This window comes from Furipterus horrens, unplaced genomic scaffold (genome assembly GCF_987537825.1).
Source record: "Furipterus horrens unplaced genomic scaffold, mFurHor1.1.pri manual_scaffold_6, whole genome shotgun sequence".
NCBI lineage: Eukaryota > Metazoa > Chordata > Mammalia > Chiroptera > Furipteridae > Furipterus > Furipterus horrens.
The window spans coordinates 56,606,835-56,633,478 of NW_028327176.1; the positions used below are offsets into that span (position 1 = coordinate 56,606,835).

The 26,644-nt window shown below is 38.2% G+C and overlaps 1 pseudogene; it reads left to right on the plus strand.

Annotated features, from left to right (window-relative positions):
• The first annotated feature begins 20,782 nt into the window (after positions 1-20,782).
• Positions 20,783-23,879, plus strand: LOC150006277 (peptidyl-prolyl cis-trans isomerase D-like; annotated as a pseudogene).
• Positions 23,880-26,644: the final 2,765 nt, after the last annotated feature.

Here is a 26,644-nt window from a genome sequence, read left to right on the forward strand (position 1 = left end):
TGGCACCCTTGATCCACGGAAGGTCTGCAGTAAGTCCGGGGCACATGGTCCTGATGTTCCAGCTAGCGAGGCGAAGAGCCGGAGGCTTCTTTCTTGTTGTTTGCTTGGAATTAACTGGTGCAGGTGTTTTGTGGCCCACTTTTCGAGAGGCGCCTCTCTGATCCCCACGCACCCAGTGGGGCAGGCGAGCCATGGCGAGACGGTAGCTGTCCAGTGAGGTGCGATGACCTCTCCCACCGTCAGAGGAGACCCCTGGCGCTCGTTTCCTTCGCCAATCGGATGAGCTGATAACCGGTATCTGTCTCCTCCCGTGTTGAGTCGACATCTTGCGATGACGCTGGAGTGTCCTCTCAAGTGAAACTGAAGCTACAGAGCCTGGGCAGGGTGATATGGAGGGTCTGCTGTTGCCCATGCAGCAGACCCCCCCTCTCTTCGCAGCTGAAGGGTCCAAGGGAAAGACAAAGTCAATACAGCTTGGCTTCAGGTGCGCCGCAGGAGTTGCCGGTGTTGACTACAATGTCAAACCGCCTTAGGGACTCCGGCTCCGGATTTTCTGTCGGGGTTTACTCCCTTAGCCTTTCCCCTGAAGAGGTATGCCGCAAGGCAGCGGAGGTTTTTTGGAGTCAGAGTTTTCCTTCTCTGATTTTAGAGATGTCCTTTCTCTTTCCTCCTTTACAGTCTTGAGGGCAGCATTTACAGGCTAAAATAGAAAACTGGCAGTGTAACCTTCTAAGCAGATACTACCAATACCCTGCTTGGGTATACTCACCCAACAATAAACATCTCTTAAATGTCCTCCAAGTGCCATGCCTCGAATTAGTAAATGGCAGTGCAATGGCAGCCAAACATTTGGATCAGTTTCACTAAGTAAACCACCAACACAAGTAGGTTTTTAAAACAATAGAATAGTGTCTCATTTTATTAAAAATAATATCTATTTTTAAGCAACTTACCAGCAACACTGAATAAAAACCTGGCTGTGTTTCCCACTGTTTCAACTGCTCCTCAGCTGGCTTTAACACAGCAGTATCCTGACTGGTGGCCTGAGTTAAGACTTGAAGAACAACAGTGCTGGCACTATTGAGATCCATGGAAACCAATTGGCTCAGTCCGAATAGCCCGGCTCTCCAGCTTCCACTGTCCAACACGAAGTGGCGTCGGTTGGTCCCGCGCCCCACGCTTGCAAGTCCACGCGCCGCCGCCCACTGATGCCGAAAGCGGCTTCTAGGAACGCGCCATGTTCTGAGTCGCAGCTCTAAACGATGCGGACGCTAGAATATCGCGTCACAGACATCCACAGCAATAAAAAAGATCAAAATACTGATACACAAAACAACACAAATGAATCTCAAAAAGCATTATGCTAAGTGAAAGAAGCAAAGCATAAAAGTCTACATGAAGTTATAGAAAATGCAAAATTATAGAGACAGAAAGTAGATCACTGGTTGCCTTGGGCTATGGGGCTAGAGGAAAGGATGATACAACAAGACACAGGATAATTTTTAGGGAGATGGAAATGCTTTAATCTTGATTCAATAGTAGTTATGCTACCGAAAAGCAATTTGGGGTCCTGCTGCCTGCCGCCACCCTCTAGGCAAATATGACAGATATGCTTAAGCATGGCAAATGCATAAAGGAAGAAGTGAAGGCTATACTAAATTAAGTGAAGGAAAATCCACCCAAAATCAATGGTGAAGAGAAAGAAACCAGGGTTTAAATTAATGATTTGGAACATAAGGAAGAAAAAAACCAGTCAACCAGTACAGAATGAGGAAACAAGAATTGAAAAAAATGAGGAGAGTCTTAGGAACCTCTGGGACAACTTTAAATGTGCCAACATCCGAACCATAGGGGTGCCAGAAGGAGAAAAGGAAGAGCAAGAAATTGAAAGCTTATGTGAAAAAATAATGAAGTAAAACTTCCCATATTTGGTGAAAGAAATAGATATACAAGTCCAGGAAGCACAGAGTTTCAAACAAGCTAGACCCAAAGAGGACCACACCAGGACACATCATAATTAAAATGCCATAGTTTAAAGATAAAGAGAGAATCTTGAAAGCAGCAAGGGAAAAGCTGAGAGTTACCTACAAAGGGGTGCCTATAAGACTATCAGCTGATTTCTTTTTTTTTAAGTATATTTTATTGATTATATTGTTACAATAGTTCCAATTTTTACCCCTTTGCTCCCCTCCGCCCAGCACCCCCCTCCCCCAACAATACACCCCAAGTCCATGCCCATGGGTCGTACATACAAGCTCTCCTGCCTCACCCTTTCATATATTCTTCTTCTTTTTCCTAATTAATTAATTAATTAATTAACAATAAAAAATAACAATCCCTCCCTCTCAGACTTAAGACCCTTTATAATCTTATAAAAGACAATGGGCGAAGGTCTGGAGCTCCTCTAGCTGCTTCAAGCTGGACATGGTCGTCGTCCTACCTACCCTTGGGTCCAGAAATCCCTAATAAGAGTGGGGATGTGGATGGGAGGGGCCTTCCCACATAGGGAAGGATTGTGCAGACTCCAGGTTGGTTGGCTGTCCCCAGACAACGGCATGCTTGATTCAACAGGATGGCATCCTTGTTGTATTCTGGAGGCAACAGATTTGGCAATAGGGTTAAAGGACATCATTCAATCCATAACCACTAAATGACAAAAGACAGGTATTAATTTTTCAATGTCCCACATTAGGGAAAAGAAGGGCTTCTTTGGAGGAAGGTGTGCCAGGTACATCTCACCTGTCCAAAACCCTTTTGCCCATTATACTTAGTTTGGGCCGAGGAAAATATTTTAGGTTTCCCCCCTCTCAGGCCTCTGAGCTCTTTCTGTCCAAGCCTTTAGAACAGAAAAGAGAAACCAGTTTTAAAGTGAAGCCCACAGACCACCCCATTCTTCACCAACCCAGCCACTTAGTTCAACCAAACCGTTGAGTCTCAGGAGGCAGCAATGCAGACAGGATTAAGTGAGGCCTATATGTACAGACAATCACTCAGGTAATGAAATCGTAGGCTTATGCCCTTTGAAAACAGAAAACACATGTTAATTTATGTAACATAACCCACAAACAAGTCTCTAAATCTGTAGGAATGTCTTATTGGAAAGACATCCAGTTGCAAGGCATTTGAATTCTTCTTGCCTGTAAATTAAACATCTTTGATAATGCCACAGACATAGTTTAACTTTCAAATGAAAACAAATTTTAAATGAAAAGAAACTTTAAAGACAGTTAGCTGCACTACTTTATAGTCTATCACTGATCATTGTGATTTTCCTTGAATCATGATTTTTCTCCCTAAGATTACCCTCCTTGTCATTAAAGGGACTGCATTCAGTCCATTTTTAATTTATCCTGTTCATTTGCATAAACACAACAAGAGCAGCAAATGATCACTTATGATCTTTAGTTCTGCTTTGATGGAACTTATGCAAGGAAGATTTAGGGTGACCTTCAGTCTGCCCTTCAAGGCACAAAAGCAGAACCACATGCCTGGCATTCAGCCTTGCCTGTAAACACCTGTCTTTCCCAAGTCCTTCTGGTTTTCCATTGTGCCTTAAGGTCCCATCTAGCCATTTTTTAGGAAAACAACCTTCATTCCTTCTCTGGAAAGATTGCCATGGACCGCACATCCATCCAAGGTACCAGGCCTTTTATCTCATAGACTTTTATTACCTTTGAAAGTCAATCCCAGTTCCTCCAGGCTTTTTGGTAACAGCCAAAGCCCAAGCATGTCACCTTTAGGCATGACATTCCAGTCAAAGTCTTAGTTAAAAAAAAAAAAAAAAAAAAAAACCTCTATTAACAACTGGTCTTATTAGTTTTATGCAAAGAATCTTATGTCATTACTTACTTGTTTAGAATGCCAAACTCCGGAGGGATCAGATAGGGAGAAAAATATACAGTGTGAAGGAAAATCCTTATCCTTCCAATATTCAGTGAACTTGCATTTCCATTCTTTATATTTTTATATTTTCCCCCACTAAAAATTTTGTTTGTTTTTCCATTATAGTTGTCCCACTTTTTTCCCCCTCTTGCTTCCCTGCACCCTGCCCCCCCTTCTCCCACATTCAGTCCCCACCCAGTTGTCCATGTCCATGGGTCATTTATACATGTTCTTTGACTAGACCCTTCCCCTTCTTACCACTTTCTCTCCCTCCCATCTCCCCCTTTGTTACTGTTAGTTTATTCCTTGTTTACATACCTCTGGTTCAATTTTGCTCATTTGTTTGTGTTGTTCATTAGTTTCCCATAATAGGTGATAGCATAAGGTATTTTTCTTTTGTTGCCTGGCTTATTTCACTAAGCATAATTCTCTCTAGTTCCAACCATGTTGTTGCAAATGGTAGAAGTTTCTTCTTTCTTTCAGTACTTATTCATTGTCATTTTCCCCCTTTGTACTCATGTTCCTCTCTGTCCCTCTCTGTTTCTTCATCTTCTTAAAGCAGACCCTTTAGCATTTCTTACAATGCTGGTTTGGTGGAGATGTATTCTTTTAGCCTTCTTTTATCTTGGAAACTTTTTATTTCACCTTCCATTTTGAATGAGAGTCTTGCTGGGTAGAGTATTCTTGGTTGTAGTCCTTTGTTTTTCATTGCTTGGAATATTTTTTGCCATTTCCTTCTGGCTTTTAGTGTTTCTGCTGAGAAATCTGATGAAAGCCTTATTAGAGTTCCCTTGTATGTTATTAGTTGTTTCTCTCTTGCTGCCTTTAGGATTCTCTCTTTGTCTTTGAATGTTGCCATTTTAATTATGATGTGTCTTGAAGTGGGCCTGTTGGGGTTCATCTTCATTGGGACCCTCTGTGCTTCCTGGACTTGCGTGACTCTTTCTCTCCTCATGTTAGGGAAGTTTTCTGTCATTAGTTTTTCAAAGAGGTTTTCTATCCCTTGCTCTTCTCCTCCTTCTGGAATTCCTGTGATACGGATATTATTATATTTCATGTTGTCCTGCAGCTGTCTTAGAGCCTCTTCAGTCTTGTTCAATCTTTTTTCATTTTGTTGCACTGTCTGGGAGTTTTTGTCTACATTATCCTCCAGCTCACTGATCCAATCTTCTGCTTCCTCTAGCCTGCTTTTAATTCCTTCTACTGTGTTCTTCAATTCAGAGATCATATTCTTCATTTCCTCCTGGCCCTTGTTGATAGCTTCTATGTCCTTTTTCATGCTGGTGTAATTCTCAGTAAGTTCCTTGTAGTTTTTCTGGAGTTCCTTGTAGTTTCCACTGAGCTCATTGAGCTTCTCCATAATACATGCTTTCAATTCCATATCTGATAGTTGGCCCCTCTCTATTTCATTTAGCACTCTCTCTGGGGATTCTACCTTTCCTTTTGATGGGGGGTTATTTCTCTGTCTCTCCATTTTTGTGACTTCTATTGTTTGTTGCTGCTTCTTAGATTGATCTGCACTTCCTGGATCTGCCCCTGGTGGCATCAGATCCTGTACCAGTCTGGGACTAGGCAGCCTGTTGGAGACTTCCAGGGATCTACTGCCTTTGTTTGTCTTCTTTAGTTGTTAATCTATTCAATCTGTGATTAGCCATCAGGCTTAAGGACCGTGAGTGTGGGGGCTTAATTCCTGTAGGCAGGGCTTTTGCTTCCCCTCAGGCTGATGGCACTTGGAGGGGAATGGTCTGCCTGCAGTACTGGGGATGAGTCAGCACTGGGACCCTGTCGGCTGCTTCCCCAGCTCTCCCCTCAAAGCCACCACGCCAAACTCTCCCCAAGCGTCTCCAGTCCTCTCTGTCTTCCCTCTGCTTGAGCCCAGGGTAAGTGGGGGAAAAATATTTTCATATGTGATCTGCTTAAGAGCTCTTTTTCTCCAGCTGTTTCTCTCCAGCTAGCAAGAAACCCTGTGGCTTTTCACTTTTCTCGGCTGGGTACTATTTTACTTTCCACTCTGTTGCTGTAGGCTGGGAAGCTCAGCTGGGGGTCTAGACCCTGCCCTTCTCAGGGGGAACCCCCCACTGCTGAGCTGTTTCTCAGTCCCTTTAGTTGCCACCTGTGTGAGCCCAGCCAGCCCTTCTGTGTCTCCACATTCCCTACTGGTCACGTTGTAATGTAGCGGCCTTTTCTGTCTCTCCATGGTTATAAGACTTCTCTCCAGCTAGTGTTTGGTTGGTTATTCCAGATGATTTCTCCAAAATTAAGTTGTAAATCCAGACTAGTTCTGGGAGGAGGTTAGTGTAGCTTTCACTTACTCCTCCGCCATCTTGTTTCAGGACCCAGCTGATTTCTCAAAAGAAACTTGGCAGGCAAGAAAGGACTGGCAAGAAGTATTCAATGTGATGAAAAGCAAGGACCTACAACCAAGATTAGTCTATCCAGCAAAGCTATCATTTAGAATGGGAGTGCAGATAAAGTATTTCTCAGACAACGTAAAGCAAAGGAGTTCACCATCACCAAGCCATTATTATATGAAATGTTAAAGGGACTTACTTAAGAAAAAGAAGGTCAAAACTATGAACATTAAAATGACAACAAACTCATAACTATTAACAACTAAATCTCAAAAATAAAAACAAAATCCAACTAAGCAAACCAGAATAGAGACAGAATCATAAGTATGGGAATCATTTGGAGGGTTATCAGCTGGGAGTGGGAAGGAGGTGAAATGGGGAGATTGTGCAGGGACTAAGAAGCATAACTGGTTGGTACAAAATAGACAGGGGGATGTTAAGAATAATATAGGAAAGGATGAAGCTAAAGAACTTATATGCATGAACCATGGACATGAACTAAGGGGAGTGGGATTGCTGTTGGGAAGGGGGATAGTGGGCAGAAGGGAGCAAAAAGAAAAAATGGGACTAGTGTAACAATAAATAAAATATACTTAAAAATAAAATATAATCAATAAAATAAACTTAAAAAAAAAAAGAAATGAAAACCTAAGGACAACTAACCTCAAACAGCCAACCAGTCTTTCCCAAATAAGGCAACCACTTAAGCGATAGCCAATCAAATAATTTCCATGTCTTTTCTGTAATAGTCTTCCCTGTAGCTGCTGTGGGTAGAGTATTCCTAATCACTTTTGGTTTAAGGGTTGCCTGATTAGAATTGACTTTTTGCTCAAATAAACTTATAAATTTTAAGATGCCTCAGTTATTATTTAATACTTTTACATTCTATAGTGATAGTACGAACACTTTCAGGTTATATACCTTAGTAAAAAATTATGATCCTTAACCCTTTCGTGTATGCTTGTTTATACATTCTGTGTGGATATTAGCATGCATTCTACTACATATGATAAAATATGCCCTAAATAGCTATAAAAAAGTTTGAGATAAAAGTTAAGTAAATTAGGCTTTAAAGATATGTTGGTAAGCATAATAGTTTCAGGTTACTATAATTTTCTCATTTTACTGCACAATCTGCATATAGAGTGACTTTTATCAGAAGTGAATGAGGATGTAAATTTGTACTTCAGTCTTCTTGTGACTGTTGACTGATCTGAGCTACATGTTGTCAAACTTGTTTCGATTGCCATTGTTTTAGTTAGTATTGTACTTGAAGAAGGAGGTATAAGTTCTGTTATTTACTTGTTAGCCACTTGAGCTTGCATCTTTAGAATGCAGTTTGGTTTCTTTGCAGGAATCTTTTAATTAAAGTGACCTGTTTACTTTGTATGGGTTGATTTGGATAAATCATATGATTTTAAACACAATTATGTCACCATGGACTGGAAGTGAACGTGTAAGAAAGGATACTGAACTTATCCTCCCATGTATGAAACCTTAGGACACTTCATTCATCTTACATAAAAGCAACCAAGTGACCCATGGACAAGCAGGAGATAGCATGATCTTATTCGTGCATCAAATAATTATAAAATATAATTTCTTACTTGCTGGGAGAGAAAAGAAACATTTTATTTCACATTGTGATCAATCAGCTGGACTGGATTTGAGAGATCTGTCAACAGCAAAAATCACTAACCTTTTTTTGCGAAGCATCAGATAGCAAATATTTTCATCTTTTTATTGCAACTATTTAACTTTGTTATGGTAGTGTGAAAGCAGCAATATATAATACATAAATAAATGGGTACAGCTGTGTTCCAACAAAAGTTTATTTACAACATTCACAATGCATTTATAAATATTGGCATTTTGTCAGATTTGGCGAGACCATATTTTGCCACTCATGAGCTAGAGAATTGTGAGCATGCTCTACACCAATAAATCAATAAGTCCATGTTTATGAGGGAATTAAGTGGATGGCTTAGTTCAACTCCAGGGTCCTTTACAAATTACAGTGGACTATCAAATATTCATGTTGGTAATTGATGAGCTGATGTAACCTGTGTCTTTGATTTATTCTCTCTCACACATGTACCCCACACCCCCACACACAGTAATGAGGTAGCCACCATGGTTTGAAATTAATGAGAAGAAAGAAGATTCATGCCCTGACAGGTGTAGCTCAGTAGGTTGGGTATCATCCTGCAAAGCAAAAGGTCATAGGTTCAATTCCCAGTGGGGGCACATGGCTGAGTTGTGTGTTCAGTCCCTGCTGGGTTAGAGCATGTACAGGAGGCAACCAATTGATGTTTCTTTCTCTCACTGATGTTTCTTTCTCTCTCTGTCCCTCCCTTTCCTTCTCTTTAAAAATAAGTATGTCTTTTAAAAAAGATGTAAAATGAGACTCAGATGTGTTCTGATTGGTACAGTTATAGCTTTGGGGCATGTAGAATAAAAGAACTTTATCAAATTGTCAGGGCATCCTTTTCTTTTAGCAAATATCAAATACTTAAACACATTATGAGAGCTTCTAGGAAATATCAAGAATTGAACAAGTATAGTAAACACCTCTAGTAACAAATTTAAGAGTGTTTACAGAATTTTTTTTTTCACACAGTGATGTGGGGGTGATCTTTGTCCAATAGACTCTCCAGCATTTTGTTGACGCTCTCCATGTTTTTATCTCCACTCTGTAATGTCTCCTTTTACCCTTTGGGTGACTTTCTGACCCCCTTTATTAATTCCCTAGAGTCTTCAAGACATCCTGAACTCCCTACAAAGGGACACCACTTTGGCCAGTTTTGCCTCCAAATTGTCTCTTCTAACTGTCTTTTACCCATAATACAATAGTAATACAATAGATGACAGCAGCCATTTTCATTAGGGAGCTCCCATAATTTTAGCATGAAAGATGCAAGACTCAGCTAAAAAAAATATCAAGAGAAACCAGAGCTACAGAGATTTTAAATATATAAAGCAGAAGTTATTGCTTGCATAGTCTGTAACGTTCAATCAACTTTCCAATAGGGTTAGGTAAGCATGATAAAATGGGCAAAATCACCTCATCCTTTGGAATTCAGGCTCAATTGCAACTTTATATAAGTCTTTCTACTAACACCAAGAATACCTGTTCATTATAATAGAATAAGTTGTTTCATAGGAATGCACTTCCAGACAACTAAAGCTGACCCTTTTAAGGGAAATGAAGAATACTGCCTGCTAGGCATGGTGTTAGATGTATAATAAAATGATTTATTTATTCCAATAACCATAAAGTAAATATTAATATGCAAATTTAAAATTTTACAGAGAAGAAACTAGAGCTCTAAGAAGTTAAGTAACTTGTCTAAGAGCACAGGGGAGGAAGGGGTTGAATCTTCACCAGACCTAAGCCTGTCTCCATTGATGCAATACTTCCTAGTTTTTGTAATGTTTCATGTTCCTATTCATAAGCTCTTTTAATAAAGGATATTAAATGTTTTTCAAGCTGTTCTTAATAACCCAGTGATGTCAAATGAATCGCAGACCCTCAGGGACTTCTGATGTATAAAGGATATTTGTCCTGCAGCCCCATCTGTAGTGTTTTTTAAGCTCTTGTGTCTAATTTTTATCAGTTTTCCATTTCCACGATCATCAAGAGGCTTCCAGCAGTCACTTATTCTCTCTGTGACTGCCTCTCTCAAGCTAGCGACTGCTACCCATTTCCAATTTTCAAAGTCTAGTATCCTGATGACTAGGAAACTAGGCAACCAAACTTCCTAGAATCATGTCTAAAATAATTGTTTTTAGGATCAGTGTGAGAGCCCAAGGAGTATGTACAGTGAGGCAATTATTTCAGCCAGTCATGGACAGTTTTGCTTCTCATTTTCTTAATTATGTCCTTTAAAATTGAGGTCCATCAGTAAGTGAATTGCAGAAAACTGAGACCTTATCATGTTTATCTTAGTATATTTTTAGAAAAAAATATCTGAACTTTAATTTCTCCTTAATATTTTCTTTCATTCCAGTTTGCTAAACTTGTCTCCCTTTCTACTATTTTTGTTCATCTATTTTATAAACAAAGACTAAGGAGTTGAAAAAGTGGTATTTCTCAATCACCAAGAAATACAGAAAAATATAAGATGACTAAAGTGTTGACCTATATATGTATTAGAAATTATATATAATAATATATATAATGTTTACTGTATGCATGGTGTGATTTAGAAACATCACAGAAGGTCAAGAGAATGGTAAAATTTTATATGGAGAATGAAACTCTCTGTTATTGAGTGATTTCAAAGTTACTCCTATTATTTTCTCTGCTTTTTTCTTGAAGCCTTGCAAAGTTTTCAGATAGTATCTTTTTTATTAGATAACAAAAAAAAAGTCTTAGAACTTTCACAAACTCTATTGGATTAGACAAGTATAGCAGACATCACTAGTGTTCATTTTATTTCTTTTACTTTATTGCTAAAGCATCCCTAATATTATTTAAGGTAAAAATTGTTGCATTAAACATTCACTTTCCCTGCCCTTATACTAAGGATCCATTTTAACAGTTCTTAGCAATAAGACCAAGTAGAATTCTGCTGACTGTTCCTGGGTAAGCTTGTGCCTCTCTGACTGTTAAGGGCTTAATGTTTATGCCCCCTCCCCAAATTTATAATTATTGAGGTCCTAGTGTGATAGTATTTGGAGTAGGGACCTTTGGAAGATAATTAGGTTTAAATTGTGTCACAAGGGTGGGACCCTTATGGTAGAATTAGTGCCCTTATAAGAAGAGGGAGAGAGAAACCTTTCTCTTTTTCTTTCTCTCTTTTCTCCCAATGAGAACTCACCAAGGGGAGGCCATATGAACACACAGCAAGAAGGTGGCTGTCTACAGGTCAGGAAGAAAGCTCTCACCAGCCACCAAATCTGCTGGCATTTTGATCTTGGACTTTCCAGCCTCCAGAATTGTGAGAAATACATTCATTTGTTTAAGCCACTCTGTCTATTATATTTGGTCATGGCAACCTGAGCAGATTAAGGCACCAACAAGAGGATACATGAGGCTGTTGCCTCCCTCTTGCCTCCCGCCTCTTCTTTTCTGCTTTGATTGCATATGTGATGTCCAAAGCTAAAGCAGACATCTTGTAGTCATAGACTACACATGTAGAATAAAAGCCAAGATACTAAGGACAGAGGAGCAGAAGGACAGCAAGAACTTGGTTTCTTGATGACACCTTTGAGCAACTAATATATTGTAATTATCTAGTTTCAGATTTCTTGATACCTGCAGAAAGAAAACCTTTATTTATTTAAACTACTACAAGGTGAGTTTGCTGCCAGAAACATCTTAAAGCATTCATAGAAGTGAAAAATGGCTATGGTTCATTAATATTCAACATTCTGTATACACATAGATTATTTATTCTTGTTTCTTTGTAATTTCGCAAGGCAGCTGAATAAAATATCAAACAGGGTGTCTTCATTAAGTCAAACTTATCAACAAATATATTTTTAAAGGTGTAACTAGGTAGACTGTCTCTAAGGAGAAATTATTTAAACATCAAGTGTTCTTTAATAAATTTTCTAAGGAACTTGTATTATCTGGAGAAATCACTGAATTTGGTAACAACTTTTGCAGTAGCATTTACTTAGGTTTTTTGTTTCTCTGGCTACTCACTTGAAGATGATACCAGCATGAAAAATCTGCTTTGCTAAGCACCTGGGAGATATTATTTTCAGACAATCTTTAACTGCTATGAAGAGTCAGTCTCTGTAATGAACCAATAGGATTGGGTTGATTTTATTAGTTGCTTTGAAGGATCAGACTGTAAGCTTTCTGAAAATGTAATTCTAATACATAGATTTACTTTCAAATTATTTGCAGTAGTCATTGCAGGACACTGCAGGACTGCATTTAACCAACTTCTTGCCTGTGCCTTCACCAGTCTGTGCATTAATGACACTGATTGCCATCCTAAAGGTGACATTTGCATGACTGTCCTTTCATTTTCATAAACTGAAATGTTCTTGATAAATATTGTTCATTTTAAATATCACCAGAGTGTTTCCTCTGGTTTATCTCTAATCATCTCACCATCTAGTCCTGGGTGCACTGGGGCAAAGATTGGAGTAACTAAACTTGGAGCTAAGGAACAACTGTGCTCTTTGAGAATCAAGCTTTTCTCTCTTTTTACATTACACTGGAGGTAATTTTTTAAAGTCATGACTACTCAGATTCTTGAGCTATTTTATTTTATTTTATTTTTCATTCTCATGTGAGAATATGTTTATTGATTTTAGAAGGAGAGGAAAGGAGAGAGAGAGAAGAGAAGAGAAGAGAAGAGAAGAGAAGAGAAGAGAAGAGAAGAGAAGAGAAGAGAGGCATCAATATGAGAGAGAAACATCCATTGGTTGTCTCCTGTATGCGCCTGACCGGGGATCGAACCCACAACCTAGGTATGTGTCCTGACTGGGAATCAAACCCTTAACGTTTTGGTGCATGGGATGATGCTCCAACCAATTGAGCCACCTGGCCGAGATAAATTCTTCTTGAGCTTTTAGATCAGACATGCCAAATGCTATACTTAGTATAGAAGTATGGGCTGTAGAGAACCAACTAAGTAACAAATGCCAACCAAACAAACAAGTAAATAAAACTCTAGTTTACACAGAGAATTAGTCTAAGACTAATAATTTATAGCTATTGGGAGTACTAATGTACAGTATTAATAGACTTTCATACCTAGTGAAAGTACTTGGCAAATGAAGTACATTCTTGTTTCCTCACATATGTTTGTAAATGGATTTTCTTCTATCTCACCTAAAAAATGGTTGAATTTTCCTTAATGATTTCACACACCTCCTGACCACTGGGAGAAATAAAATTATTAAAACTATTTTTAAAGATGATATATTGAACCATAGACAGGTTAATTTACTCTCCTCATTTTTTTTCTATGTCACACAATGACTTTTTGGTATTGATAGAACTGAATTAACCTCATTTTCAATTTAACATGTTCCCTGTAAATTACTACAGATGTCATGGTTCTGTTTCTTTGCCATGACTAATATTTACTGTAAAAGAGTCAAGGTCAGATTTTCAATTCTATCAGTGAGCAATTGCATGGAAACCAGATGGACTAGCTAAAAAATGGACAATCAGATTCATCCCCAAAAAACCAGATTGACCAAGCAATGATTTCCTCTTAAAATGTGGTTAATCCATAGCATAACTTCTGATAAATGTAAATCAGCATTATTAAATAGTATCTGGAAAGAACACTGCTCCACCTTCTAAAAACCTCTTTTATTAGATTGATACCTAAACAACCATATGCCCTGACTAGTAAGACCACAAGAGAATTTGCTATAGATTTTGGTGTATAAATAGTGACCATTTAAATTCACATAACATACATACTTAAAAAATAAACAAACCTTTTTAAAGACTAAATTCCAGATAAAAATAAAATATAGTAGTTCCCCCTTACCTGCAGGGGATGCATTCCAAGACCCCCTGTGAATGCCTAAAACTGCAGATAGTACTGAACCCTATGTATACTATGTATTTTTCCTGTACTTACAAGCTATAATAAAGGTTAACTTATAAATTAGTCACCGTAAGAGATTAACAACAATAACTACTAATAAAATGGAACAATTATAACAGTATACATACCATAAACAAAGTTAAATGAATGTGGTCTCTTTTCTCACTCAAAATACCTATTTTATTGTACTCACCCTTCTGGTGATAAAGCAAGATAAATTATAACACAAAGTGAGGTAAATGAGACCTTATTAAATAAAATAGGCTTAAACACAAGCACAGTGATACCCTGATAGTCAATCTGATAACTGAGATGGCTACTAAGTGACTAATAGTGGAAAGTGTACATTGTGTGGATTTGGTGGACAAAGGGATGATTCATGTCCCAGGCAGGGTGGAGTGGGATGGTGTGAGACTTCATCACAATACACAGAATGTCATGTATTTTAAAACTTAAGAATTGCTTATTTCTAGACTTTTCCATTTAGTATTTTCATACCTTGGTTAACTATGGGTAACTGAAGCTGCAGAAATTGAAACTGTGAGTAAGAGGGGACTACAGTAATTCTAAATTATAGTCTCAGGAGAGCAGCAGGAGACTGGATGGGATGAGTAGGAGAGCCTTGTGAAATTGAGTAGGTGGCCCGATTCTAATGCTCTGATACAGATATTTCAACTTCTGTTGCACTAAAGAAGAAGAACAAATGTGACTATTTGTCATCACCTGGAGAAAACATTAAAGAAGTAATTGTGCAACATATAAAAGAATTTTCTAAGCGCCAGTCTGTCGAGGAAAAATTTCTCAATTTAAGAAAGACGAACATTAAGTGGACATGCAGAATTGCTTAGAAGGTTTTGAAAGATCCAATTGGTTAAACTTTTGCAATATATGAAACTTCATAGTTCCTCTTTTCAGAATGGTTTTCTTTTTGAGCTGGATTTATTAGGAAAATCAAGGCTATTATTAACAGTAGTATAATAAAATGCCTTAGAATGGCTGAATTATTCAATCGCAGAAGAAAACATCTGAGGATCTATATATTTAACTTTTACTCCCTACAACTGAGTAAATGGAGAAAACGTGTGTCCAAATTAGCACCATGCTGATCTCTGCTCTTTTCTGGTTAGAAGGTCCTGTAAAGGATCCATTTTAATCTTTGTTAAGGAGCAAGTGGTCTTTATCTTCTCTTCTTATTGCTGTAAAAAGTAGAAGATACTTTGATGAACATTTTAACTAAGCAGGATTTTTTCCTGTATTCTGGGTGCTGTTTGTCTTACACAATTGGGTTTGAGTATGTTATGTGTTTCCTGATTAGTACTTCTAATTAGGATATAGATTATAATCTGGAGTAAATGCTGCTGGATATTTTTGGACTTCACATAAATATACATGAATGTGGATGGCAGAAAAATAGTAAATATCAATGCAACACTGAGTGATTAGAGTCTAATATGCTATGTTGTCAGGGAAGAAATGTGAGTTTAATTTCCAGTTGTAGCCTCATATAACTCACCCAGTTCTTAGTGCAATAGGGACTGACCCTGTATAAATGTGTGTTTGGTATTTTGCTCCCAAAACAGAAAGAGTCAGATTTCTAATTCTGGAATTATTCTTCCCTTTCAAAGTTCATTTGTTTTTTGAAGTATGTGATGAATTACAGTGATGCATTTCTGTACAGTTGGATGTTTTTAAGTGTCTTTATAAGAAGAAAGGAAGGAAGATAGGAAAATAATACACAAATAAATGAAAGTATATTGTGTTCACCAGACTGAGACATTCATCATGTTGAACCTTTGAGAATGAGCAAACATTAAAAATTTTTCACTCCTTTTTTTCAGTCCATCTATATGCCAGGTAGAAACCACCTCCTGTGTACTCCTGACTGTTATTCTGTATGCTGGTGTTGCCTTTGCTGGCCTAACTGTTCATGTTAATGCACAGACTGCCCCTTGCACTCTCCGTCCATAGCCATTTCCCTGCAGGTGGCATCAGGGACTGGACTGTGCATTTCTCTGTTTACTTTATAAATGGTGAAACTCAGATCTAGAAATGAGGACATTGGGATTGAATAATGGCCTGACTCAATACCAAAGACAAGAACTCAGAACTTTCTAACTCCCAGTCCTGTGAAATACCAGCTTGTATTTTCTCTTCATCTCAGCTTCCTAGTCTATTCTCTAAATCAAGCCCAGCGGCCTTACCACAGCACTGGCTGCCAAGTGATTTCACCTAATACTGTAAATGGGGCTGTCAGGACTCGCAGGACAGGAGTCTAAAATAAATGATCTGAAGCCTGCTTCAAGAAGACACACTGATTCCATGATTTCAATTCCTGTTTCCCTCCCAGGTTCTACTGATATGGCAACAGGAATACAAAAACAAAACATGAAAGAATCTGTATGGGATAAAGTCAGAAAGAGTGCCCTCCACATGCCAGAGGAATCTGGTAAGATACACTGCAAGTGACAGCAGTGGGCTCTGACTAGACTGCGAGCCACTGTGCGGAAGGTAAAGCTGGCTTGTGGGGTAAGAAGATGCAGTCCTCAGTAGGGTACTGCAGTGAGGGCTGTGTAGGGTGAAGGCAGGAACCAGCCTTTGAGAAGTAATGGTGGTGAGCAAATCTCAGTTCTTCCAGAACCCATGAGGATGGGCAACTGCCAACAAAGAGTCGAGTCACCTGCATGCATTTTCAGCTAACATTTGATGCAGAAGGGAGGAGCTTTAGGGACCGCTAGCAGTGGGAATGTTTCCCTCTCAGGGCTAGATCAGGCACCTGAACCTTTAGCAGAATTGAGAGTGCAAGTTCTGGGTTTCAAAGTCAGAGCCTGTCTAACACATGTCACATACACTTGTATTTCTAACCAACTGCAATGCCTACACAATAGTAGGTCTTCTCCTTTTAGTCCTTAGCTTAAAGGTGGAGTCTTGACTGGCCTGAAGGTTCTTTGCCCCAGAGCTGCATGCTCCCGCAGTACTGGAAAGGAGATGAGAGTAATAACAGTAAAAAGAGTCCCAGTGGGCTGGCTGGGCTTCTCTTTCAACATTGTTCTGACTTTAAACTCTTTTCTTCAGGTCACAGAGGGAAGAGGTTTTGGCTGATGTTGAAATCTATTCATAGTCTTCCAGTGTTTAATACCAAAAGGCCTCTTTGCAAGTAAAGATCTACTTACCTGCCTGGTTGGATTCCATTTGATTTCAACAAACTTCAGCTTCCCTCTTGGTTCATAAAGAAGTCTTCAACATCTACAAACTTTCTAATCAAAGATATAGCATGCATGAGATTTACATATGCGATTTATTCTTTATTAGTACACCCACGCAGTTCTCTTACAGGAACTTTATTATATCTAGGAACAATAATTTTTTATGAAACATAAAACACATTACATAAAATAATTAAAAAATATTTTCTCATAAAGTATAAAAATTATTCCATGGATGGAGTCAAGGAGAATTTGTGCCTCCTTTTGGTATTTTCCTGATGATGTGTAATAAAGACTGAGCTATGTATAAGATGGTCCTGCCCATGTCTTGGATCTAATAGGAGAATTCATGTCTGTTAGAAAAAGAAAGCAATATTCTTGCTCATTTAGAGACTCAAGGACAAACTGAAAAGGAACTCTTTACCACAGCTGTAGAGATCCTGATCTGAGGCGACCTCTGCCCATACATACCTTCTGCCTTCACACAGACAATCCATGTCTGATCTGCAGAAACAGACACAGCAAAGCTGAAGGCTGCCTTCTTTCCCTTAGATGGATCACCAAGAATTTACAAAGAGAACAAGACAACCTTTTAAAGTCTTCTTTCCTAATTCTGGACAATAGACTATTCTTACCTCCTACCCAACCACCAACAGTCACCCACACTTTATGGACAAAAAAAGTAGAGAAAAATCAACAGCCATACAAAAAAAGTCTCAGCCCTTTGTCAGAAAAGGATTTAAAGAATCAGAACAAAAATCGCCCTGTGAAGCAAACTTACTACATGGAACTGGAGATGACTTCAGAAACTTAAAAAAAATAAAAGGCTGAAAAGAGTATTGCATCTATGAAAAGGGAGCACTTTAATAGATGATTAAAAAAACCAGCCTCATGCTTTATAGTATAAAAATACCACAATGACTTTTTCTACGCTTGTGAATTTTATCAAAATAAATAATGTCTCCTCACCAGCATGCAATACTGAACAGATAGAGCAGTTGTATGCTATAGCAGAAAGGTAAATGTGAACACTAGAACACAGAATGCATTAACAATAATATAGTGATAATTACCATGGATTAAAAGAGAATTATGATGAAGTTATTCAGGAGATTGAATATAATAGGAATTCCAGAAGGAGAAAGAGAGATGATACTTAAGAAACAATAAAGAAAAGAATTACAAAATTTCCTGAGGCTCAGGAGAGACTTGAATCTTTAGATTGTGAAAAATTAATTAAAATGACCCATATGCAGACTATCTTACTGAAATTTCTGTATCCAGGCAGAAAATTCTGGTGGCTGCCAATCAAACTTTTCCTTGGAAACACTCAATTTTGGAAGACAATGAAACAGCACGGTCAGATGTTTGTAGCAAAATTCATTGTGACCCAGGTATTATGTATTCAATCCAAAGATTATTCATGTGCAAGAGCAATAGAAAGGCATTCTGAGAGCTGGAAGGAATCAGAAAGAAAATTACCAATGTGCTGTTCCTGAAAACATAAATCAATATAAAATATTTGTAACTAAATGGGAAATGCAATGAAATGAAGAACTTATAAATGAGAAAGGAGAAAAACATAAATGGCAGTGAGAAAACCAATAAAACAGAGGCAAATCTAAGCAATTATTCTTACTATGATTGTAGGGTTTTGAAAAACAGAATTAGAATGAAATAGTAAATATTATATTTATTCCACATATTCCTACAAAAGCTAGGAGGTGAGGGTTGTATTGTAGAGATTGCTCATTGTCCACTGAAATTCATTCAGTTCTTTTGCAGAAATGGTGTTGAGGCTGGGTGTGTAATGATCTCCATGGCAGGCTATACATTCTTCACTGTTGTGAATGTGTGTGTCTGTTGATTATCTTCTTGTAAAAGAAAAGGAGCAGAAATGATGGATTTCACTCCCAGGTCTGGAACTTAAGACATTAGGCATGCTGTTTCAGATATGGAAGTGGCTCAGTTTTAACCATGAAGGTGGCAGCAATACCCAAGTGCAAGGGGGAAAATGAGGAACACGGCTCTTCTACTGACCTGGAGCATTCACATATAAACTGTTATGTAAGTGAGAATAAGCTTCTTCCTTAAGCCACTGTGTTATGGAGTCTTTTTGTTACAAAATATTAGCTTTATCCTGATTTTTATAAATATGTGAAAGGAAGAAAAAGTATGCATAAAGCAACGGAGAAAGCCACCCATGTGGATAAAAACTACAATCTAAACATATAATGTTTTACAGCAATCTGACCAATTGATAGATATTGTTATGCAATCTGATTTTTATGATAAACAATATTTTTGGGGTATTATTCTATACCAATATGTAAAGAGTTACACATTATTTGTAACTTTCAAATAGTATTCTATAGTATGGTAGTTCCATAATGTATATAATTCTACTTTTCTCTATTTGGGCATTGTATTTTGTCCTAATATTTGGCTATTACAAATAATTCTATAGTGAAATGTCTTATGCCCATGTGCAAAAATTTCTGTAGAACAGGTACTCTAGTAGTGGATTTTCTGGTTTAAGAGTATTCACACGAGATTGCAAAATTGAACTCTGGAGATAAGAGTCAGAGACAAGTGTTCTAAATACTCCTTTCTGAAGCCACTTGCTCTACTGATATTTATGGAGAGTTGGAGTTTATAGCTGGCATAACTCAAGATTTTTCTCTTGGCCTGGTTGGAGCCCAGCAGAGTTGCTGGTTGACTCAGCCCTAACTTCAGATCTCATTGGCTGGGTGAATGCTGAACCTTGCATCAGTCTGAGTAGATTGCCCCTCCACCTCTGTGGCATGCCAACTTAATTTTGCTATGGTGGCTTCCATGACAAGCCTGGTGATTATTAATGTCCACACCACCTGAGACCTGAGAATCAATGGAGAAAGCTAAGCCTGCTGCACCACCAGATTTTGTGCATGACATTTTGGGGAGGGATAGGCAGTAGCCAGGGAGGTTCTCTCTGGATTTCAGTGAAAGGTAATAGCTCATTAAACTTCATTATTACCCAAAATAAGATAACATACCTTCCCATGTATAAGTTAAAACCCAAAAGTGGCAAAGCAGGCCATTCATCTTTCCTTTTTTTAACCCACAACTTTCCCTCTCTCTCTCGTCCCAAAATGTTCTTGAATGGAGGGAACAAGTTTCCTTTCATTTTTTCTGGGTAACATTTCCCCCTCCCTGACTCCTGCTAAGCATTACCAGAGGTCAGGTACATGTCCTTTAGATTAGAAATGAAGTTTATTAACAAAGGTTTTCAATTTTGGTTGTTACTATACTAGAAGGAATCAGGGAAATAGTATGTAAAGAAGTATCTTGACTTGTCAATTTTCTGTTATATCCAGGTGTGGACAAAAGTAGGTTTACAGTTGTGAGTACTTGAAACACAGATTTTATTTTTGTATATTAATTGTTAATTATTGCATTGTTTTCCATATAAACAATGGTAAACCTACTTTTTCCCACCCCTGTTTTTATATTTTGACAAGCTTTACATTTTCTTAGTCTGTGTTTTTAACCAAGCAGAGTAGAGGGGAACAAAGGGGGAAAACTTGAGATGACTTTAATAGCATAAACAATAAAATATTAAAAAAATAAACAAATAAAATAAATAAATAAACATGAATGTTCTTCCAGGCAGATAGATGCTTAGGGAAGAAAAGGTAAGAGTCTTCTATTTTGGAAAGGCAAAGAGAAAAGCACATTAAAAATTATATGCATAAAGAAAAGAGCTGCTCTCAGGTCTCAGATACCAGGTGGCCACGCAGTGCTCCAAACCTGCTTCCAAATGTGTCTGCAAGTCAAAATGTTGTTCCCATCACCCCAAGGTAAGCCCTCCAGCCCCAGTAACCCTCGAATCTTTTTTGACATGGACATCTTAGAATTGTTTGCATATATTGTACTCAAAACTGCAGAGATTTTTTGTGCATTGTGTCCAGGAGAAAAAGGCATTGGACTCAGCATTGGGAAACCTCTCCATTTCAAAGGGTGCCCATTCCATAGAATTATTAAGAAATTTCTGATTCAGGGTGGAGATTTCTCAAATCAGAATGGGACAGGTGGAGAAAGTATTTATCGTGAAAAGTTTAAAGATAAAAACTTCTACTATAAGCAGGACTGGAAGGTTTATTGAGCATGGCAAATGCAGGCAGCAATACAAATGGTTCTCAGTTCTTTATCACAACAGTTCTGACTCCTCATTTGGATGGGAAACATATGGTATCTGGCCAAATAATGAAAGGAATGGGTGTGGCAAGAATTCTGGAGAATGTAGAAGTGAAAGGTGAAAAACCTGCCAAATTGTGCATTATTGCAGAATGTGGAGAATTGAAGGAAGGGGATTATTGGGGAATATTCCCAGAAGATGGTTTTGGTGACAGGCATCCAGTTTCCCCAAGGATGTAAATATAGATTTAAAAGACGTAGATAAAATATTATTATTATTATTATTTTAAAAGTATATTTTATTGATTATGTTGTTACAGTAGTTCTAATTTTTTTCCCTTGCTCCCCTCTTCCAAGTACCCCCCTTCCCTCCAGCAATCTCACCGCCCTTAGTTCATGTCCATGGGTCCTGCATGTAAGTTCTTTGGCTTCACCCTCTCCTACACTATTCTTAATTTCCCCCTGTCTATTTTGTACCAACCAATTATGCTTCTTAGTCCCTGCACCATTTCCCCATTTCTGCCCCTCCTGCCTCCCAGCTGATAACCCTCCAAGTGATCCCCATACCTATGATTCTGTTCCTATTCTGGTTTGCTTAGTTGGATTTTGTTTTTATTTTTTAGCTTCAGTTGTTGATAGTTGTGAGTTTGTTGTCATTTTAGTGTTCATAATTTTGATCTTCTTTTTCTTAAATAAGTCCCTTTGACATTTCATATCATAACAGCTCGGTGATGAAGAACTCCTTTAGCTTTACCTTGTCTGGAAAGCACTTCATCTGCCCTTCCATTCTAAATGATAGCTTTGCTGAATAGAGTAATCTTGGTTGTAGGTTGCTTTTCATCACATTGAATACTGCTTGCCAGTCCCTTCCTGCCTGCAAAGTGTCCTCTGAGAACTCAGCTGATAGTCCTATAGGCACCACTTTGTAGGCAACTCTCCAGCTCTCTCTTGCTGTCCTCAGAACTCTGTCTTTATCTTTCACCTTTGGCATCTCAATCATGATGCGTCCTGGTGTGGTTCCCTCTTGGTCCAGCTTGTATGAGACTCTCCGTGCTTCCCGGACCTGTATATCCATCTCCTTCACAAAATTTTGGAAGTTTTTCTCGTTTTTTTCAGTTCTTGCTTCCTCATTCTGCACTGGTTGACTGTTTTTTTTTTCTCTTATATTCCAAATCATTAATTTGAACCCCAGTTTTCCTCCCTGCACCACTGGTTTTGTGTGGACTTTCCTTCATTTTATTTAGCATAGCCTTCACTTCTTCTTTGATGCATTTTCTATACTCAAGCATATCTGTCAAGCCTATGAGCATCTTTATCACCAGTGTTTTGAATTCTGTGTCTGTTAGGTTGTCTATCTCCTAATCTGTGAGGTTGGCTATCTCCTTGTCACTTAATTCTCCCACTGGAACCTTGATCCATTTCCCCTTTTGGGCCATACTTCTCTGTCTCCTCATTCTGATAGGCTCCTGTGTTTGTTTGCCTCCACGCTCCAGGTAGAGCTGTCATTCCTCTTATGTTGTAAGGGGCAGAGCCTTAGGGATTCGTCAGTACAGGGTGACCTGTTTCACCACATTGTGGCGCTGTATGTGGGAGACAGGTTCGAGAGAGAACAATGACACCTGTCCAGCACTTGCCCCTCTTCCAGGCACCTCTCTCACTTCTGCATTGGACTGGCGCCCCTCTAGCTGCTGCCCTGGCCATCGTTCCCAGAGTGGATTGGTCAGCGGACATTTTAGGACCATGGGGGCCCTTTAAACAAGCGAAGTCTGCTGAGACCGGAAGTTATTGCCTTCACCCCATCCCCACTGGTCTGCATAGTCAGAGGCAATGAGGCTTGATTTTCCCTGGTGCTGGGACCATGGGCTTCAAGGTCCAACAAGGAGCTGGGAATGTTCCCTAGGTGTCCCTCCTGACTTTTTAAAATATGTGACTGCACTTTCCACCAGCCTGCTGCTGCTGCAGCTGCTCCCGCTGCCCCTGCTGCTGCAGCTGCTCCCACTGCCCCTGCTGCTGCCACCACACCGCATCCTCTCAGCCCCGGGTCCACCCCTCCTACCTGTCTGGATGAGTATTTATTTCTTCTTTATAGCTTTTTTTGCTGGACTTCCATGCAGTTAGGTTTTCTGGAACTTCTGGTTATTTCTACTTTTGAGGTAGTTGTATTCCTTCTTAGTTGTGGGGGGAGATGCAACATGTCCTCCATCTTGGCTGGAAGTCTCCTGGAAATAGATAAAATATTATTAATAACAGAAGACTTAAAAAACATTGGAAATACTTTTTTTTTAAATCCCAGAACTGGGAGATGCCATTAAAAAAATACTCAAAGGTTTTGAGATACATGGAAGGTTCAAAGGCTGTAACTGAGGAAGCAGATAGATTGAAGCTGCAACCTGTAGCTTTAAGCTGCATGCTAAATACTGGTGCTTGTAAACTGAAGATGTCAAATTGGCAGGGAGAAATTGACAGTTGTTTGGAGGCTCTTGAAATAGACCCATCAAATATCAAAGCATTGTACAAGTAGAGCTCAAGGATGGCAAGGGTTAAAAGAATACAACCAAGCATTGGCTGATCTTAAAAAGGCCCAGGAGATAACACCAGAAGATAAAGCTGTAGAGGCAGAACAGCTGAAAGTCAAATAAAAGACAAAGGCACAGAAATAAAAAGAGAAGGCAGTGTATGCAAAAATGTTTGCTTAATAAGGAATTCATTTATACTTAAATATCACACATTGATGTATAAAGGCAGTAAGAAAATTAAGGATTTTTGTCTATTACACATGATCCTTAATATTTCTCCCTTGATAATTCAGTTCCCCATTGTTTACATTTTAGGAATACTGATGTCTGTTCACGCAATAAAAATGTTATAAACTAAAAAGAAATTATGCTTATGTATGTGTGTGTATGTATGATTTCATTTGATAGGTCCTACCAGCATGCCCTAAATATGTTTTCCTACTTTAGACTCCCTTTAAGAGTATGTAAGTCTCCATGATATTGTCAGATCATAGATATTACTTTTTAAGAAAACCTTTTGTCATTCAAAGAAAACTAATTTGTTTTAGTTTTCCTATCACTAGAAAGATTGATATATTTTTATGTTTATTTGCCATTTATATTTTCTTCTTCTCTAAGTTGTATGTGAATATCCATCCTTAATTTCCTAGTAGGTTGTTTGATTCTTCTTTTTTTTTTTCAAACAATTTTTTATTTTAAGCCTGGGTAACTCTTCTTTTTTTCAAATTATTTATTTATTTGTTTGTTGTTTTGTTTATTTATTTTTAGAGAGAGGGGAAAGGAGAAAGGGAGAGAAACATCATTGTGTGGTTGCCTCTCACCTGCGCCCCCAACTGGGGACCTGATGTGCAACCAAGTCATGTGCCCTGACTGGGAATCGAACCAGCAACACTTGGCTCGCAGGCCGACACTCAATCCACTGAGCCACAGCAGCCAGGGTTGTGGGTAACTCTTCTTATTGATTTAAATTTCTTATTGATTATATGAAGATGTTAAACATGTTAAATACTCAGAGCAGTACTTAATACGTAGCAAGCACTCAGTATGGGTTGTGTTGGGAAAATATAATTACAAACAAAATCTCCTAAGTCAGGAAACTTCTCCACAACAGTAGGAGAGGAAAAAAAACGTTTTAATCCTGAGAAAGCATTAAACCTAAATGCGATGCATATCACAGACAATCCTTTAAGAGGTTGCAAAGACAGAAAGCAATCTCACCCTTTCACATAGCCAAGCGGATACAACGCATTCCATCCATGTTTTCAAGATAAACAATAACTAGTCCTTAAATAAGAGGAACAGACAACACCATATGCCACACATAATTTATTCTAGATTCACCTGGTAATTGTGGTGACTATCAGTGTTAGCTAACATATTTCATCCAGAGGAAAAACAAACATCAAATTCTTAAAACAAGAAGTAGTTTTGCAACTTGGAGCAAGGTGTCCATCAAAGTTAGGCTCTTGGCTTCCCAATAAAATTGGGAGGTTGGGGTGCTATCTCCCTTGATGATTATGCTTAAGAAAGGTGGCTCCCAGTTCCTGAAAAAAGTCCTGAATCAGAGGCCCTCTCTAGTTTTAAAAGTATTTATATACATTTCAAATATATAAAAAATACCTTACAATTATAAATATTTTAAAATAAATGCTCTAAGAAAAAGGAGTGAAGGAAAATCTCTTCCCTAATTTCCAACAGGGAGAGTTAATCTTTTTAGTTTTAATTTGTATTTTGTCCTTAAAGTTGTTAAAAATATTATTTGTGTGTGCTTTATATATTAGGAATATTACATTTTGGTTTGCTATATACTCATTAAAAACAAAGTAAAACAAAACTGAAACCAAATAAAAAAGTATTAACACTGACCTTGTAGACCTTTCTGAATATGGCCCCTGTTATCTCTCAGACAGCAGCAGGGATGACACTCCACATCCTCCCTTTCAGCTACAGTGGAACATGTGCCAGGACTCGGTTCTGGCTCTTGTCTCTGCCTGGACCACTATGCCACAGATGTGTGCACAGTTTTCTTCCTGACCTCTCACTGAAGGTTAGCTTGGCCACTCTGTTTAAAATGTTATACTACCACTGGCTCCACCACTCCCACATTGAACTCCCATTCCCTTCTTGTTTAATTTTATCTAAAGCAGTTAACACCTCTTAATAGATTCCATTCTGTACTATGTATTTTGTCTATCTCTTCTCTCATTAGAAGGCAGTGTCATGGATACATAAGAGTTTGTGTATTTTGTTCACTGCTATGTCTCCAGGGCTGAGTAAGGTCTCAATAGTATTTTTTGAATGAATGAATATATTAATAAATGTACATTGACATTTTAATTAGCTTTTCATTATGTGCACAACATTTTTAATACAGAAACTTTAAAATTATTATGTATCCAAATCCATTCATCTTTTCTTTATAATGTCTGAGTTTCATTTCTTCCTTAGAAAAGTTTTCCAACATCATAAGATTTCCCGTCCTGTGTAAGAAGAAGGTGAGTAGTGGAAAACCTTATAAAATCTGAATGAAGTTTGATAATTAGTTAATAGTAATGAATCGAGATTTTGATAATTAGATTTGACAAATGTTCCTTGGTAATAGGAGATATTAACAATAAGGGAAATTGAGTGAGAGGTGTACAGAAGTCTTCTGTATTATGTTTGCTACTTTTCTGTAATGTTAAAATTACTCTAAAATAAAACTTGTATTTAAACATTTATTTTTCTCTGATCATGTTTACATATTTGAATTTAGTTTTAGATATTAATGTCAAACCAGAATGACTCTATTGTTGTTATTGTATTACTTAAAGTAGAACACCCTTTTCTTTTTTCCTTAGGAACAGTTAGCTGTTCCAGTATGAAATGCGGCTCTATAATATAGTATATTCAGTAGGGGAAGTGAACTCTTTTTTTGCAAAGTGTTTCAACTCTTCTCATATATCCTTACAAATTAATATAATATCGGGTCAACAAGTTCCATAGAA